At 35.0% G+C, this 16,633-nt stretch overlaps 5 non-coding genes across 5 annotated transcripts; all 5 read right to left on the bottom strand.

Moving 5' to 3' along the window:
* Positions 1-2,195: 2,195 nt before the first annotated feature.
* On the bottom strand, positions 2,196-2,269 carry TRNAS-ACU (transfer RNA serine (anticodon ACU)). The gene has a single exon. It is a non-coding gene; the product is annotated as a tRNA-Ser (tRNA).
* Positions 2,270-5,692: 3,423 nt separating this feature from the next.
* Positions 5,693-5,766, bottom strand: TRNAS-ACU (transfer RNA serine (anticodon ACU)). The gene has a single exon. It is a non-coding gene; the product is annotated as a tRNA-Ser (tRNA).
* Positions 5,767-9,199: 3,433 nt separating this feature from the next.
* On the bottom strand, positions 9,200-9,273 carry TRNAS-ACU (transfer RNA serine (anticodon ACU)). Its single transcript has one exon. It is a non-coding gene; the product is annotated as a tRNA-Ser (tRNA).
* Positions 9,274-10,369: 1,096 nt separating this feature from the next.
* On the bottom strand, positions 10,370-10,443 carry TRNAS-ACU (transfer RNA serine (anticodon ACU)). Its single transcript has one exon. It is a non-coding gene; the product is annotated as a tRNA-Ser (tRNA).
* A 3,435-nt stretch (positions 10,444-13,878) lies between these two features.
* On the bottom strand, positions 13,879-13,952 carry TRNAS-ACU (transfer RNA serine (anticodon ACU)). The gene has a single exon. It is a non-coding gene; the product is annotated as a tRNA-Ser (tRNA).
* Between the last annotated feature and the right edge of the window lie 2,681 nt (positions 13,953-16,633).

Below are 16,633 nucleotides of genomic sequence, written 5' to 3'. Positions count from 1 at the left end.
TAGGCGAAAATTTATATGCTGATAACTTAAGTAGGCAAAAAAGGATTATATAGCACTAATATGCTTATTACTGTACTTGTAAAGTATTACACAGTGATATTAAATGTTACACAATAAATGTCAGAAGTAACAAGTCCCACAGTAGGAAGCCGTAACTGACAATCGTTGAATTACCCGGCTAGGGTGAAACGTACGTCCGCTTCTCAAACACTCTGACGTCATTCTGACGTCTTTCCGGGAATCCCGTGTAACGTTCACGGACCCGGATTCGTAGGCAAAACTCCTTACACGCTTCTCAAGCAAGGATATCCACGGGGGCTACAACAGCAGGACCCTCTCTTAATCAGAGGTATTTCGGCGCGCACTCATTGCGGGACGGGAGTGGGTTTCTTCCTGCAATGACAATATTGTTATCAGGATAACCCCTCTCCGTTTCCCGACAACAGCAAGTAACGCCACTGTCTTCCTTCATACCCGCTCCGGCCGCTGACTCTCTCACCTCCCATTCACTGTGACACCTTTTTCACACATGGGAAGGCAGCAGAAGTCAGTGGATCAACGGCACGGGTACTTTCCAATACTCACCTTTATTATTACAAGGTCAATGTTAACCAATTAATATACCAGTTCTGGTTTTTTAGCATAATCATCCTTGCAGTGAAAATCAATATTTGTTACACCTGATTTAGCAGACAGTATTCGTTGTACGCATTAGCGAGACAAATTGATACAAATATAGTATCTAATTCAACGATTGTCAGTTACGGCTTCCTACTGTGGGACTTGTTACTTCTGACATTTATTGTGTAACATTTAATATCACTGTGTAATACTTTACAAGTACAGTAATAAGCATATTAGTGCTATATAATCCTTTTTTGCCTACTTAAGTTATCAGCATATAAATTTTCGCCTAGCTTGTAATTAATCAACTCTCCTCCATTTCAGATTTTATTAAATCGCATCCCGTGTTAAGAGTTTTGGTATTATTGCCCTCACTCTAAAACACACCACTATATACAGGGGTTGCTACAAACTATTACAAAGAATCTTTTGAGATACATTGTTATTTTGGAGGAGCTTATTATATGAGACATAATCACCTTTGTACCTTATTTATCTGTTCTATAGGGTATACCAATAGGTATTTTTGCCCTTTTTTCTATACACATCATTTTTAATTGTCGAAATAAAGTATAATTTTTTACACAATAAATATTGAAAGATAATATATATATATATTGTTTTTGAAAGAGTGCACCCACAAAGAGGCTTTTTCTCTTTGGTTCCCCATTTCTTTGGAGGGACCAATTCCCTTTTCTACAAACATATTTAATACCTCTGGGGTCGCACCGCCAACATATATAGAAATCTCTTGTTTCATTGTAATAAATTCATGACACTCTGATACTGTTGGCTCAACATGATTTAATGAAATCAACTGTAGCAGTGCAGGCAAACTCAAACCCTCTGTTTTAATAGTATATTGACAATATAGTTTTCTTTAAAAAATCCACTTAATTTTCTTTACCCTATTATTAAAAGGGTAATTGACAAAAACAAACTACATTGTCACCAGAAGAGCAATACAAAATGTACAAGTGATCTTTCCAGCTTGAATTTCAATGATGCATTGGGGCAACGATTTTGTGAGAAACATCTTCACCCTTAAATAAAGATTTTCTTAATTCCTTACCTGTGTGCTAATTAGATATCACCTTGTTTTCACATTAAACAGACTTCTACATGAGAAAGCAGCAAGGATGCAGTGGCGTTAATGTTTCCTGGTGTCAACCTGTATTATTTCAGTAGACATTGAAATGAGGATGCATCTTGCTGCCTTTCCAATGAAGCAAGTTTAATTTAGTTATAGGTGAAAAACCATCCCTACAAAGGTGTTAATCAGAGACTTGGCTTTGTGGACACTTTTTAGAGAACAAATTTGTTAGCATAAAAATAAAGGCAGAAAATGAAGAGCTGTTTAATCACTCAATTGGATTTTTCTGCCAGCATATTTTTTTTCTCTGCAACCCATTGCTAAATTGTGCTTCCTAGCTGTTTTTTTATAAAATCACTGAATCAAATCTAACTCTGATTACATCAGAGAAGGCCAGGTACCCTACACCATAAGAGGGGGTTTGAAATTTTGACTTGTCTACTTAAATATCACCAAAACCTGATCACAAGGACAATTATGTCCCTGGGTGGGATTGAACCACCAACCTTTTGGTTAGTAGCCAGACACACTAACCGATTGCGCCACAGAGACAATTTGCAAAAAGTACATACTGACAAAGGCTAATAAGCATTCATCTAGAACGTTTCCTAGAAAAACTTTAAAAAGTCAATAATCTGGAGAGTTTTTGTAAGAATTTTCTTAAATCAACCAACGAAGAAACACATTGGTACTTTCCCATGATGAGTGAGTGCTTCAGGATCTCTTGCCCTTACATGTGCAGCAGAGTACTGCAATGGAAGCATGCTGGGCCCATTAACCAGAGGTAGGCAGATTGAAACTATCCTCTGCTATATGCATTTTTTTTTGTTAATTAAAGTAATCCAAAACTGGGATTGATATGTTAGCTATTTTATGTTTACTTAAAGTACAATAACTTTTACCATTTTAATTTGTTTTAATAGTATATTGACAGTATTGTTTTCTTTCAAAAATCCACTTAATTTTCTTTACCCTATTATTAAAATGGTAATTGACAAAAACAAACTACATTGTCACCAGAAGAGCAATACAAAATGTACAAGTGATATATTAAAATCATCTTTCCAGCTTGAATTTCAATGATGCATTGGGGCAACGATTTTGTGAGAAACATCTTCACCCTTAAATAAAGATTTTCTTAATTCCTTACCTGTGTGCTAATTAGATATCACCTTGTTTTCACATTAAACAGACTTCCACATGAGAAAGCAGCAAGGATGCATTGGCGTTAATGTTTCCTGGTGTCAACCTGTATTATTTCAGTAGACATTGAAATGAGGATGCATCTTGCTGCCTTTCCAATGAAGCAAGTTTAATTTAGTAATAGGTGAAAAACCATCCTTACAAAGGTGTTCATCAGAGACTTGGCTTTGTGGACACTTTTCAGAGAACAAATTTGTTAGCATAAAAATAAAGCCAGAAAATGAAGAGCTGTTTAATCACTCAATTGGATTTTTTTGCCAGCATATTTCTTTTTCTCTGCAACCCACTGCTAAATTGTGCTTCCTAGCTGTTTTTATAAAATCACTGAATCAAATCTAACTCTGATTACATCAGAGAAGGCAAGGTACCCTACACCATAAGAGGGGATTTGAAATTTTGACTTGTCTACTTAAAGATCACCAAAATCTGATAACAAGGTCAATTACGTCAATGGGTGGGATTGAACCACCAACCTTTTGGTTTATAGCCGTACACACTAACTGATTGCGCCACAGAGACACTTTGCAAAAGTCCATACTGACAAAGGCTAATAAGCATTCATCTAAAACGTTTCCTAGAAAAACTTTAAAAAGTCAATAATCTGGAGAGTTTTTGTAAGATGTTTCTTCCATCCACCAACGAAGAAACACATTGGTACTTTCCCATGATGAGTGAGTGCTTCAGGATCTCTTGCACTTACATGTGCAGCAGAGTACTGCAATGGAAGCATGCTGGGCCCATAACCAAGAGGTAGGCAGATTAAAACTTTCCTCTGCTATATGCATTTTTTTTGTTAATTAAAGTAATCCAAAACTGGGATTGATATTTTTGCTCTTTATTTTTCATTAAAGTACAATAACTTTTACCATTTTAATTTGTTTTAATAGTATATTGAAAGTATTGTTTTCTTTTAAAAATCCACTTAATTTTCTTTACCCTATTATTAAAATGGTAATTGACAAAAACAAACTACATTGTCACCAGAAGAGCAATACAAAATGTACAAGTGATATATTAAAATCATCTTTCCAGCTTGAATTTCAATGATGCATTGGGGGCAACGATTTTGTGAGAAACATTTTCACCCTTAAATAAAGATTTTCTTAATTCCTTACCTGTGTGCTAATTAGATATCACCTTGTTTTCACATTAAACAGACTTCTACATGAGAAAGCAGCAAGGATGCAGTGGCGTTAATGTTTCCTGGTGTCAACCTGTATTATTTCAGTAGACATTGAAATGAGGATGCATCTTGCTGCCTTTCCAATGAAGCAAGTTTAATTTAGTAATAGGTGAAAAACCATCCCTACAAAGGTGTTAATCAGAGACTTGGCTTTGTGGACACTTTTCAGAGAACAAATTTGTTAGCATAAAAATAAAGCCAGAAAATGAAGAGCTGTTTAATCACTCAATTGGATTTTTTTTGCCAGCATATTTCTTTTTCTCTGCAACCCACTGCTAAATTGTGCTTCCTAGCTGTTTTTATAAAATCAATGAATCAAATCTAACTCTGATTACATCAGAGAAGGCCAGGTACCCTACACTATAACAGGGGGTTTGAAATTTTGACTTGTCTACTTAAAGATCACCAAAATCTGATAACAAGGTCAATTACGTCCCTGGGTGGGATTGAACCACCAACCTTTTGGTTAGTAACCGGACACACTAACCGATTGCGCCACAGAGACACTTTGCAAAAAAGTACATACTGACAAAGGCTAATAAGCATACATCTAGAACGTTTCCTAGAAAAACTTTAGAAAGTCAATAATCTGGAGAGTTTTTGTAAAATGTTTCTTCCATCAACCAACGAAGAAACACATTGGTACTTTCCCATGATGAGTGAGTGCTTCAGGATCTCTTGCACTTACATGTGCAGCAGAGTACTGCAATGGAAGCATGCTGGGCCCATAACCCAGAGGTAGGCAGATTGAAACTATCCTTTGCTATATGCATTTTTTTTTTGTTAATTTAAGTAATCAAAACTGGGATTGATATTTTTGCTCTTTTATTTTTACTTAAAGTACAATAACTTTTACCATTTTAATTTGTTTTAATAGTATATTGACAATATAGTTTTCTTTAAAAAATCCACTTAATTTTCTTTACCCTATTATTAAAAGGGTAATTGACAAAAACAAACTACATTGTCACCAGAAGAGCAATACAAAATGTACAAGTGATCTTTCCAGCTTGAATTTCAATGAGGCATTGGGGCAACGATTTTGAGAGAAACATCTTCACCCTTAAATAAAGATTTTCTTAATTCCTTACCTGTGTGCTAATTAGATATCACCTTGTTTTCACATTAAACAGACTTCTACATGAGAAAGCAGCAAGGATGCAGTGGCGTTAATGTTTCCTGGTGTCAACCTGTATTATTTCAGTAGACATTGAAATGAGGATGCATCTTGCTGCCTTTCCAATGAAGCAAGTTTAATTTAGTTATAGGTGAAAAACCATCCCTACAAAGGTGTTAATCAGAGACTTGGCTTTGTGGACACTTTTTAGAGAACAAATTTGTTAGCATAAAAATAAAGGCAGAAAATGAAGAGCTGTTTAATCACTCAATTGGATTTTTCTGCCAGCATATTTTTTTTCTCTGCAACCCATTGCTAAATTGTGCTTCCTAGCTGTTTTTTATAAAATCACGGAATCAAATCTAACTCTGATTACATCAGAGAAGGCCAGGTACCCTACACCATAAGAGGGGGTTTGAAATTTTGACTTGTCTACTTAAATATCACCAAAACCTGATCACAAGGTCAATTATGTCCCTGGGTGGGATTGAACCACCAACATTTTGGTTAGTAGCCAGACACACTAACCGATTGCGCCACAGAGACAATTTGCAAAAAGTACATACTGACAAAGGCTAATAAGCATTCATCTAGAACGTTTCCTAGAAAAACTTTAAAAAGTCAATAATCTGGAGAGTTTTTGTAAGAATTTTCTTAAATCAACCAACGAAGAAACACATTGGTACTTTCCCATGATGAGTGAGTGCTTCAGGATCTCTTGCACTTACATGTGCAGCAGAGTACTGCAATTGAAGCATGCTGGGCCCATAACCCAGAGGTAGGCAGATTGAAACTATCCTTTGCTATATGCATTTTTTTTGTTAATTAAAGTAATCCAAAACTGGGATTGATATGTTAGCTATTTTATGTTTACTTAAAGTACAATAACTTTTACCATTTTAATTTGTTTTAATAGTTTATTGACAGTATTGTTTTCTTTCAAAAATCCACTTAATTTTCTTTACCCTATTATTAAAATGGTAATTGACAAAAACAAACTACATTGTCACCAGAAGAGCAATACAAAATGTACAAGTGATATATTAAAATCATCTTTCCAGCTTGAATTTCAATGATGCATTGGGGCAACGATTTTGTGAGAAACATCTTCACCCTTAAGTAAAGATTTTCTTAATTCCTTACCTGTGTGCTAATTAGATATCACCATGTTTTCACATTAAACAGACTTCCACATGAGAAAGCAGCAAGGATGCATTGGCGTTAATGTTTCCTGGTGTCAACCTGTTTTATTTCAGTAGACATTGAAATGAGGATGCATCTTGCTGCCTTTCCAATGAAGCAAGTTTAATTTAGTAATAGGTGAAAAACCATCCTTACAAAGGTGTTCATCAGAGACTTGGCTTTGTGGACACTTTTCAGAGAACAAATTTGTTAGCATAAAAATAAAGCCAGAAAATGAAGAGCTGTTTAATCACTCAATTGGATTTTTTTGCCAGCATATTTCTTTTTCTCTGCAACCCACTGCTAAATTGTGCTTCCTAGCTGTTTTTATAAAATCACTGAATCAAATCTAACTCTGATTACATCAGAGAAGGCCAGGTACCCTACACCATAAGAGGGGATTTGAAATTTTGACTTGTCTACTTAAAGATCACCAAAATCTGATAACAAGGTCAATTACGTCAATGGGTGGGATTGAACCACCAACCTTTTGGTTTATAGCAGTACACACTAACTGATTGCGCCACAGAGACACTTTGCGAAAGTCCATACTGACAAAGGCTAATAAGCATTCATCTAAAACGTTTCCTAGAAAAACTTTAAAAAGTCAATAATCTGGAGAGTTTTTGTAAGATGTTTCTTCCGTCCACCAACGAAGAAACACATTGGTACTTTCCCATGATGAGTGAGTGCTTCAGGATCTCTTGCACTTACATGTGCAGCAGAGTACTGCAATGGAAGCATGCTGGGCCCATAACCCAGAGGTAGGCAGATTAAAACTATCCTCTGCTATATGCATTTTTTTTGTTAATTAAAGTAATCCAAAACTGGGATTGATATTTTTGCTCTTTATTTTTCATTAAAGTACAATAACTTTTACCATTTTAATTTGTTTTAATAGTATATTGAAAGTATTGTTTTCTTTTAAAAATCCACTTAATTTTCTTTACCCTATCATTAAAATGGTAATTGACAAAAACAAACTACATTGTCACCAGAAGAGCAATACAAAATGTACAAGTGATATATTAAAATCATCTTTCCAGCTTGAATTTCAATGATGCATTGGGGGCAACGATTTTGTGAGAAACATTTTCACCCTTAAATAAAGATTTTCTTAATTCCTTACCTGTGTGCTAATTAGATATCACCTTGTTTTCACATTAAACAGACTTCTACATGAGAAAGCAGCAAGGATGCAGTGGCGTTAATGTTTCCTGGTGTCAACCTGTATTATTTCAGAAGACATTGAAATGAGGATGCATCTTGCTGCCTTTCCAATGAAGCAAGTTTAATTTAGTAATAGGTGAAAAACCATCCCTACAAAGGTGTTAATCAGAGACTTGGCTTTGTGGACACTTTTCAGAGAACAAATTTGTTAGCATAAAAATAAAGCCAGAAAATGAAGAGCTGTTTAATCACTCAATTGGATTTTTTTTGCCAGCATATTTCTTTTTCTCTGCAACCCACTGCTAAATTGTGCTTCCTAGCTGTTTTTATAAAATCAATGAATCAAATCTAACTCTGATTACATCAGAGAAGGCCAGGTACCCTACACCATAAGAGGGGATTTGAAATTTTGACTTGTCTACTTAAAGATCACCAAAATCTGATCACAAGGTCAATTACGTCCCTGGGTGGGATTGAACCACCAACCTTTTGGTTAGTAGCCGGACACACTAACCGATTGCGCCACAGAGACACTTTGCAAAAAAGTACATACTGACAAAGGCTAATAAGCATACATCTAGAACGTTTCCTAGAAAAACTTTAAAAAGTCAATAATCTGGAGAGTTTTTGTAAGATGTTTCTTCCATCAACCAACGAAGAAACACATTGGTACTTTCCCATGATGAGTGAGTGCTTCAGGATCTCTTGCACTTACATGTGCAGCAGAGTACTGCAATTGAAGCATGCTGGGCCCATAACCCAGAGGTAGGCAGATTGAAACTATCCTTTGCTATATGCATTTTTTTTGTTAATTTAAGTAATCAAAACTGGGATTGATATTTTTGCTCTTTTATTTTTACTTAAAGTACAATAACTTTTACCATTTTAATTTGTTTTAATAGTATATTGACAGTATAGTTTTCTTTAAAAAATCCACTTAATTTTCTTTACCCTATTAATAAAAGGGTAATTGACAAAAACAAACTACATTGTCACCAGAAGAGCAATACAAAATGTACAAGTGATATATTAAAATCATCTTTCCAGCTTGAATTTCAATGATGCATTGGGGCAACGATTTTGTGAGAAACATCTTCACCCTTAAATAAAGATTTTCTTAATTCCTTACCTGTGTGCTAATTAGATATCACCTTGTTTTCACATTAAACAGACTTCTACATGAGAAAGCAGCAAGGATGCAGTGGCGTTAATGTTTCCTGGTGTCAACCTGTATTATTTCAGTAGACATTGAAATGAGGATGCATCTTGCTGCCTTTCCAATGAAGCAAGTTTAATTTAGTTATAGGTGAAAAACCATCCCTACAAAGGTGTTAATCAGAGACTTGGCTTTGTGGACACTTTTTAGAGAACAAATTTGTTAGCATAAAAATAAAGGCAGAAAATGAAGAGCTGTTTAATCACTCAATTGGATTTTTCTGCCATCATATTTTTTTTCTCTGCAACCCATTGCTAAATTGTGCTTCCTCGCTGTTTTTTATAAAATCACTGAATCAAATCTAACTCTGATTACATCAGAAAAGGCCAGGTACCCTACACCATAAGAGGGGGTTTGAAATTTTGACTTGTCTACTTAAATATCACCAAAACCTGATCACAAGGTCAATTATGTCCCTGGGTGGGATTAAACCACCAACCTTTTGGTTAGTAGCCAGACACACTAACCGATTGCGCCACAGAGACAATTTGCAAAAAGTACATACTGACAAAGGCTAATAAGCATTCATCTAGAACGTTTCATAGAAAAACTTTAAAAAGTCAATAATCTGGAGAGTTTTTGTAAGAATTTTCTTAAATCAACCAACGAAGAAACACATTGGTACTTTCCCATGATGAGTGAGTGCTTCAGGATCTCTTGCACTTACATGTGCAGCAGAGTACTGCAATGGAAGCATGCTGGGCCCATTACCCAGAGGTAGGCAGATTGAAACTATCCTCTGCTATATGCATTTTTTTTGTTAATTAAAGTAATCCAAAACTGGGATTGATATGTTAGCTATTTTATGTTTTACTTAAAGTACAATAACTTTTACCATTTTAATTTTTTTTAATAGTATATTGACAGTATTGTTTTCTTTCAAAAATCCACTTAATTTTCTTTACCCTATTATTAAAATGGTAATTGACAAAAACAAACTACATTGTCACCAGAAGAGCAATACAAAATGTACAAGTGATATATTAAAATCATCTTTCCAGCTGGAATTTCAATGATGCATTGGGGCAACGATTTTGTGAGAAACATCTTCACCCTTAAATAAAGATTTTCTTAATTCCTTACCTGTGTGCTAATTAGATATCACCTTGTTTTCACATTAAACAGACTTCCACATGAGAAAGCAGCAAGGATGCATTGGCGTTAATGTTTCCTGGTGTCAACCTGTATTATTTCAGTAGACATTGAAATGAGGATGCATCTTGCTGCCTTTCCAATGAAGCAAGTTTAATTTAGTAATAGGTGAAAAACCATCCTTACAAAGGTGTTCATCAGAGACTTGGCTTTGTGGACACTTTTCAGAGAACAAATTTGTTAGCATAAAAATAAAGCCAGAAAATGAAGAGCTGTTTAATCACTCAATTGGATTTTTTTGCCAGCATATTTCTTTTTCTCTGCAACCCACTGCTAAATTGTGCTTCCTAGCTGTTTTTATAAAATCACTTTATCAAATCTAACTCTGATTACATCAGAGAAGGCAAGGTACCCTACACCATAAGAGGGGATTTGAAATTTTGACTTGTCTACTTAAAGATCACCAAAATCTGATAACAAGGTCAATTACGTCCCTGGGTGGGATTGAACCACCAACCTTTTGGTTAGTAGCCGGACACACTAACCGATTGTGCCACAGAGACACTTTGCAAAAAGTACATACTGACAAAGACTAATAAGCATTCATCTAAAATGTTTCCTAGAAAAACTTTAAAAAGTCAATAATCTGGAGAGTTTTTGTAAGATGTTTCTTCCATCCACCAACGAAGAAACACATTGGTACTTTCCCATGATGAGTGAGTGCTTCAGGATCTCTTGCACTTACTTGTGCAGCAGAGTACTGCAATGGAAGCATGCTGGGCCCATAACCCAGAGGTAGGCAGATTAAAACTATCCTCTGCTATATGCATTTTTTTTGTTAATTAAAGTAATCCAAAACTGGGATTGATATTTTTGCTCTTTTATTTTTCATTAAAGTACAATAACTTTTACCATTTTAATTTGTTTTAATAGTATATTGAAAGTATTGTTTTCTTTTAAAAATCCACTTAATTTTCTTTACCCTATTATTAAAATGGTAATTGACAAAAACAAACTACATTGTCAGCAGAAGAGCAATACAAAATGTACAAGTGATATATTAAAATCATCTTTCCAGCTTGAATTTCAATGATGCATTGGGGCAACGATTTTGTGAGAAACATTTTCACCCTTAAATAAAGATTTTCTTAATTCCTTACCTGTGTGCTAATTAGATATCACCTTGTTTTCACATTAAACAGACTTTTACATGAGAAAGCAGCAAGGATGCAGTGGCGTTAATGTTTCCTGGTGTCAACCTGTATTATTTCAGTAGACATTGAAATGAGGATGCATCTTGCTGCCTTTCCAATGAAGCAAGTTTAATTTAGTAATAGGTGAAAAACCATCCTTACAAAGGTGTTAATCAGAGACTTGGCTTTGTGGACACTTTTCAGAGAACAAATTTGTTAGCATAAAAATAAAGCCAGAAAATGAAGAGCTGTTTAATCACTCAATTGGATTTTTTTGCCAGCATACTTCTTTTTCTCTGCAACCCACTGCTAAATTGTGCTTCCTAGCTGTTTTTATAAAATCACTGAATCAAATCTAACTCTGATTACATCAGAGAAGGCCAGGTACCCTACACCATAAGAGGGGGTTTGAAATTTTGACTTGTCTACTTAAAGATCACCAAAATCTGATAACAAGGTCAATTACGTCCCTAGGTGGGATTGAACCACCAACCTTTTGGTTAATAGCCATACACACTAACTGATTGCGCCACAGAGACACTTTGCAAAAGTGCATACTGACAAAGGCTAATAAGCATTCATCTAAAACGTTTCCTAGAAAAACTTTAAAAAGTCAATAATCTGGAGAGTTTTTGTAAGATGTTTCTTCCATCAACCAACGAAGAAACACATTGGTACTTTCCCATGATGAGTGAGTGCTTCAGGATCTATTGCACTTACATGTGCAGCAGAGTACAGCAATGGAAGCATGCTGAGCACATAACCCAGAGGTAGGCAGATTGAAACTATCCTCTGCTATATGCATTTGTTTTTGTTAATTAAAGTATTCCAAAACTGGGATTGATATGTTGGCTCTTTTATTTTTACTTACAGTACAATAACTTTTACCATTTTAATTTGTTTTAATAGTATATTGACAGTATTGTTTTCTTTCAAAAATCCACTTAATTTTCTTTACCCTATTATTAAAATGGTAATTGACAAAAACAAACTACATTGTCACCAGAAGAGCAATACAAAATGTACAAGTGATATATTAAAATCATATTTCCAGCTTGAATTTCAATGATGCATTGGGGCAACGATTTTGTGAGAAACATTTTCACCCTTAAATAAAGATTTTCTTAATTCCTTACCTGTGTGCTAATTAGATATCACCTTGTTTTCACATTAAACAGACTTCCACATGAGAAAGCAGCAAGGATGCAGTGGCGTTAATGTTTCCTGGTGTCAACCTGTATTATTTCAGTAGACATTGAAATGAGGATGCATCTTGCTGCCTTTCCAATGAAGCAAGTTTAATTTAGTAATAGGTTAAAAACCATCCTTACAAAGGTGTTAATCAGATACTTGGCTTTGTGGACACTTTTCAGAGAACAAATTTGTTAGCATAAAAATAAAGCCAGAAAATTAAGAGCTGTTTAATCACTCAATTGGATTTTTTTTGCCAGCATATTTCTTTTTCTCTGCAACCCACTGCTAAATTGTGCTTCCTAGCTGTTTTTATAAAATCACTGAATCAAATCTAACTCTGATTACATCAGAGAAGGCCAGGTACCCTACACCAGAACAGGGGGATTTGAAATTTTGACTTGTCTACTTAAAGATCACCAAAATCTGATAACAAGGTCAATTACGTCCCTGGGTGGGATTGAACCACCAACCTTTTGGTTAATAGCCGTGCACACTAACTGATTGCGCCACAGAGACACTTTGCAAAAGTCCATACTGACAAAGGCTAATAAGCATTCATCTAAAACGTTTCCTAGAAAAACTTTAAAAAGTCAATAATCTGGAGAGATTTTGTAAGATGTTTCTTCCATCAACCAACGAAGAAACACATTGGTACTTTCCCATGATGAGTGAGTGCTTCAGGATCTCTTGCACTTACATGTGCAGCAGAGTACTGCAATGGAAGCATGCTGGGCCCATTACCCAGAGGTAGGCAGATTGAAACTATCCTCTGCTATATGCATTTTTTTTGTTAATTAAAGTAATCCAAAACTGGGATTGATATGTTAGCTATTTTATGTTTTACTTAAAGTACAATAACTTTTACCATTTTAATTTTTTTTAATAGTATATTGACAGTATTGTTTTCTTTCAAAAATCCACTTAATTTTCTTTACCCTATTATTAAAATGGTAATTGACAAAAACAAACTACATTGTCACCAGAAGAGCAATACAAAATGTACAAGTGATATATTAAAATCATCTTTCCAGCTGGAATTTCAATGATGCATTGGGGCAACGATTTTGTGAGAAACATCTTCACCCTTAAATAAAGATTTTCTTAATTCCTTACCTGTGTGCTAATTAGATATCACCTTGTTTTCACATTAAACAGACTTCCACATGAGAAAGCAGCAAGGATGCATTGGCGTTAATGTTTCCTGGTGTCAACCTGTATTATTTCAGTAGACATTGAAATGAGGATGCATCTTGCTGCCTTTCCAATGAAGCAAGTTTAATTTAGTAATAGGTGAAAAACCATCCTTACAAAGGTGTTCATCAGAGACTTGGCTTTGTGGACACTTTTCAGAGAACAAATTTGTTAGCATAAAAATAAAGCCAGAAAATGAAGAGCTGTTTAATCACTCAATTGGATTTTTTTGCCAGCATATTTCTTTTTCTCTGCAACCCACTGCTAAATTGTGCTTCCTAGCTGTTTTTATAAAATCACTTTATCAAATCTAACTCTGATTACATCAGAGAAGGCAAGGTACCCTACACCATAAGAGGGGATTTGAAATTTTGACTTGTCTACTTAAAGATCACCAAAATCTGATAACAAGGTCAATTACGTCCCTGGGTGGGATTGAACCACCAACCTTTTGGTTAGTAGCCGGACACACTAACCGATTGTGCCACAGAGACACTTTGCAAAAAGTACATACTGACAAAGACTAATAAGCATTCATCTAAAATGTTTCCTAGAAAAACTTTAAAAAGTCAATAATCTGGAGAGTTTTTGTAAGATGTTTCTTCCATCCACCAACGAAGAAACACATTGGTACTTTCCCATGATGAGTGAGTGCTTCAGGATCTCTTGCACTTACTTGTGCAGCAGAGTACTGCAATGGAAGCATGCTGGGCCCATAACCCAGAGGTAGGCAGATTAAAACTATCCTCTGCTATATGCATTTTTTTTGTTAATTAAAGTAATCCAAAACTGGGATTGATATTTTTGCTCTTTTATTTTTCATTAAAGTACAATAACTTTTACCATTTTAATTTGTTTTAATAGTATATTGAAAGTATTGTTTTCTTTTAAAAATCCACTTAATTTTCTTTACCCTATTATTAAAATGGTAATTGACAAAAACAAACTACATTGTCAGCAGAAGAGCAATACAAAATGTACAAGTGATATATTAAAATCATCTTTCCAGCTTGAATTTCAATGATGCATTGGGGCAACGATTTTGTGAGAAACATTTTCACCCTTAAATAAAGATTTTCTTAATTCCTTACCTGTGTGCTAATTAGATATCACCTTGTTTTCACATTAAACAGACTTTTACATGAGAAAGCAGCAAGGATGCAGTGGCGTTAATGTTTCCTGGTGTCAACCTGTATTATTTCAGTAGACATTGAAATGAGGATGCATCTTGCTGCCTTTCCAATGAAGCAAGTTTAATTTAGTAATAGGTGAAAAACCATCCTTACAAAGGTGTTAATCAGAGACTTGGCTTTGTGGACACTTTTCAGAGAACAAATTTGTTAGCATAAAAATAAAGCCAGAAAATGAAGAGCTGTTTAATCACTCAATTGGATTTTTTTGCCAGCATACTTCTTTTTCTCTGCAACCCACTGCTAAATTGTGCTTCCTAGCTGTTTTTATAAAATCACTGAATCAAATCTAACTCTGATTACATCAGAGAAGGCCAGGTACCCTACACCATAAGAGGGGGTTTGAAATTTTGACTTGTCTACTTAAAGATCACCAAAATCTGATAACAAGGTCAATTACGTCCCTAGGTGGGATTGAACCACCAACCTTTTGGTTAATAGCCATACACACTAACTGATTGCGCCACAGAGACACTTTGCAAAAGTGCATACTGACAAAGGCTAATAAGCATTCATCTAAAACGTTTCCTAGAAAAACTTTAAAAAGTCAATAATCTGGAGAGTTTTTGTAAGATGTTTCTTCCATCAACCAACGAAGAAACACATTGGTACTTTCCCATGATGAGTGAGTGCTTCAGGATCTATTGCACTTACATGTGCAGCAGAGTACAGCAATGGAAGCATGCTGAGCACATAACCCAGAGGTAGGCAGATTGAAACTATCCTCTGCTATATGCATTTGTTTTTGTTAATTAAAGTATTCCAAAACTGGGATTGATATGTTGGCTCTTTTATTTTTACTTACAGTACAATAACTTTTACCATTTTAATTTGTTTTAATAGTATATTGACAGTATTGTTTTCTTTCAAAAATCCACTTAATTTTCTTTACCCTATTATTAAAATGGTAATTGACAAAAACAAACTACATTGTCACCAGAAGAGCAATACAAAATGTACAAGTGATATATTAAAATCATATTTCCAGCTTGAATTTCAATGATGCATTGGGGCAACGATTTTGTGAGAAACATTTTCACCCTTAAATAAAGATTTTCTTAATTCCTTACCTGTGTGCTAATTAGATATCACCTTGTTTTCACATTAAACAGACTTCCACATGAGAAAGCAGCAAGGATGCAGTGGCGTTAATGTTTCCTGGTGTCAACCTGTATTATTTCAGTAGACATTGAAATGAGGATGCATCTTGCTGCCTTTCCAATGAAGCAAGTTTAATTTAGTAATAGGTTAAAAACCATCCTTACAAAGGTGTTAATCAGATACTTGGCTTTGTGGACACTTTTCAGAGAACAAATTTGTTAGCATAAAAATAAAGCCAGAAAATTAAGAGCTGTTTAATCACTCAATTGGATTTTTTTTGCCAGCATATTTCTTTTTCTCTGCAACCCACTGCTAAATTGTGCTTCCTAGCTGTTTTTATAAAATCACTGAATCAAATCTAACTCTGATTACATCAGAGAAGGCCAGGTACCCTACACCAGAACAGGGGGATTTGAAATTTTGACTTGTCTACTTAAAGATCACCAAAATCTGATAACAAGGTCAATTACGTCCCTGGGTGGGATTGAACCACCAACCTTTTGGTTAATAGCCGTGCACACTAACTGATTGCGCCACAGAGACACTTTGCAAAAGTCCATACTGACAAAGGCTAATAAGCATTCATCTAAAACGTTTCCTAGAAAAACTTTAAAAAGTCAATAATCTGGAGAGATTTTGTAAGATGTTTCTTCCATCAACCAACGAAGAAACACATTGGTACTTTCCCATGATGAGTGAGTGCTTCAGGATCTCTTGCACTTACATGTGCAGCAGAGTACAGCAATGGAAGCATGCTGGGCCCATAACCCAGCGGTAGGCAGATTGAAACTATCCTCTGCTATATGCATTTTTTTTTGTTAATTAAAGTAATCCAAAACTGGGATTGATATTTTGGCTCTTTTATTTTTACTTAAAGTACAATA

Source organism: Pseudophryne corroboree, unplaced genomic scaffold (assembly GCF_028390025.1).
Source record: "Pseudophryne corroboree isolate aPseCor3 unplaced genomic scaffold, aPseCor3.hap2 scaffold_568, whole genome shotgun sequence".
Lineage (NCBI taxonomy): Eukaryota > Metazoa > Chordata > Amphibia > Anura > Myobatrachidae > Pseudophryne > Pseudophryne corroboree.
The sequence above is the reverse complement of the archived record's forward strand: the minus strand, read 5'-3'. Positions and strand labels throughout refer to the sequence as shown.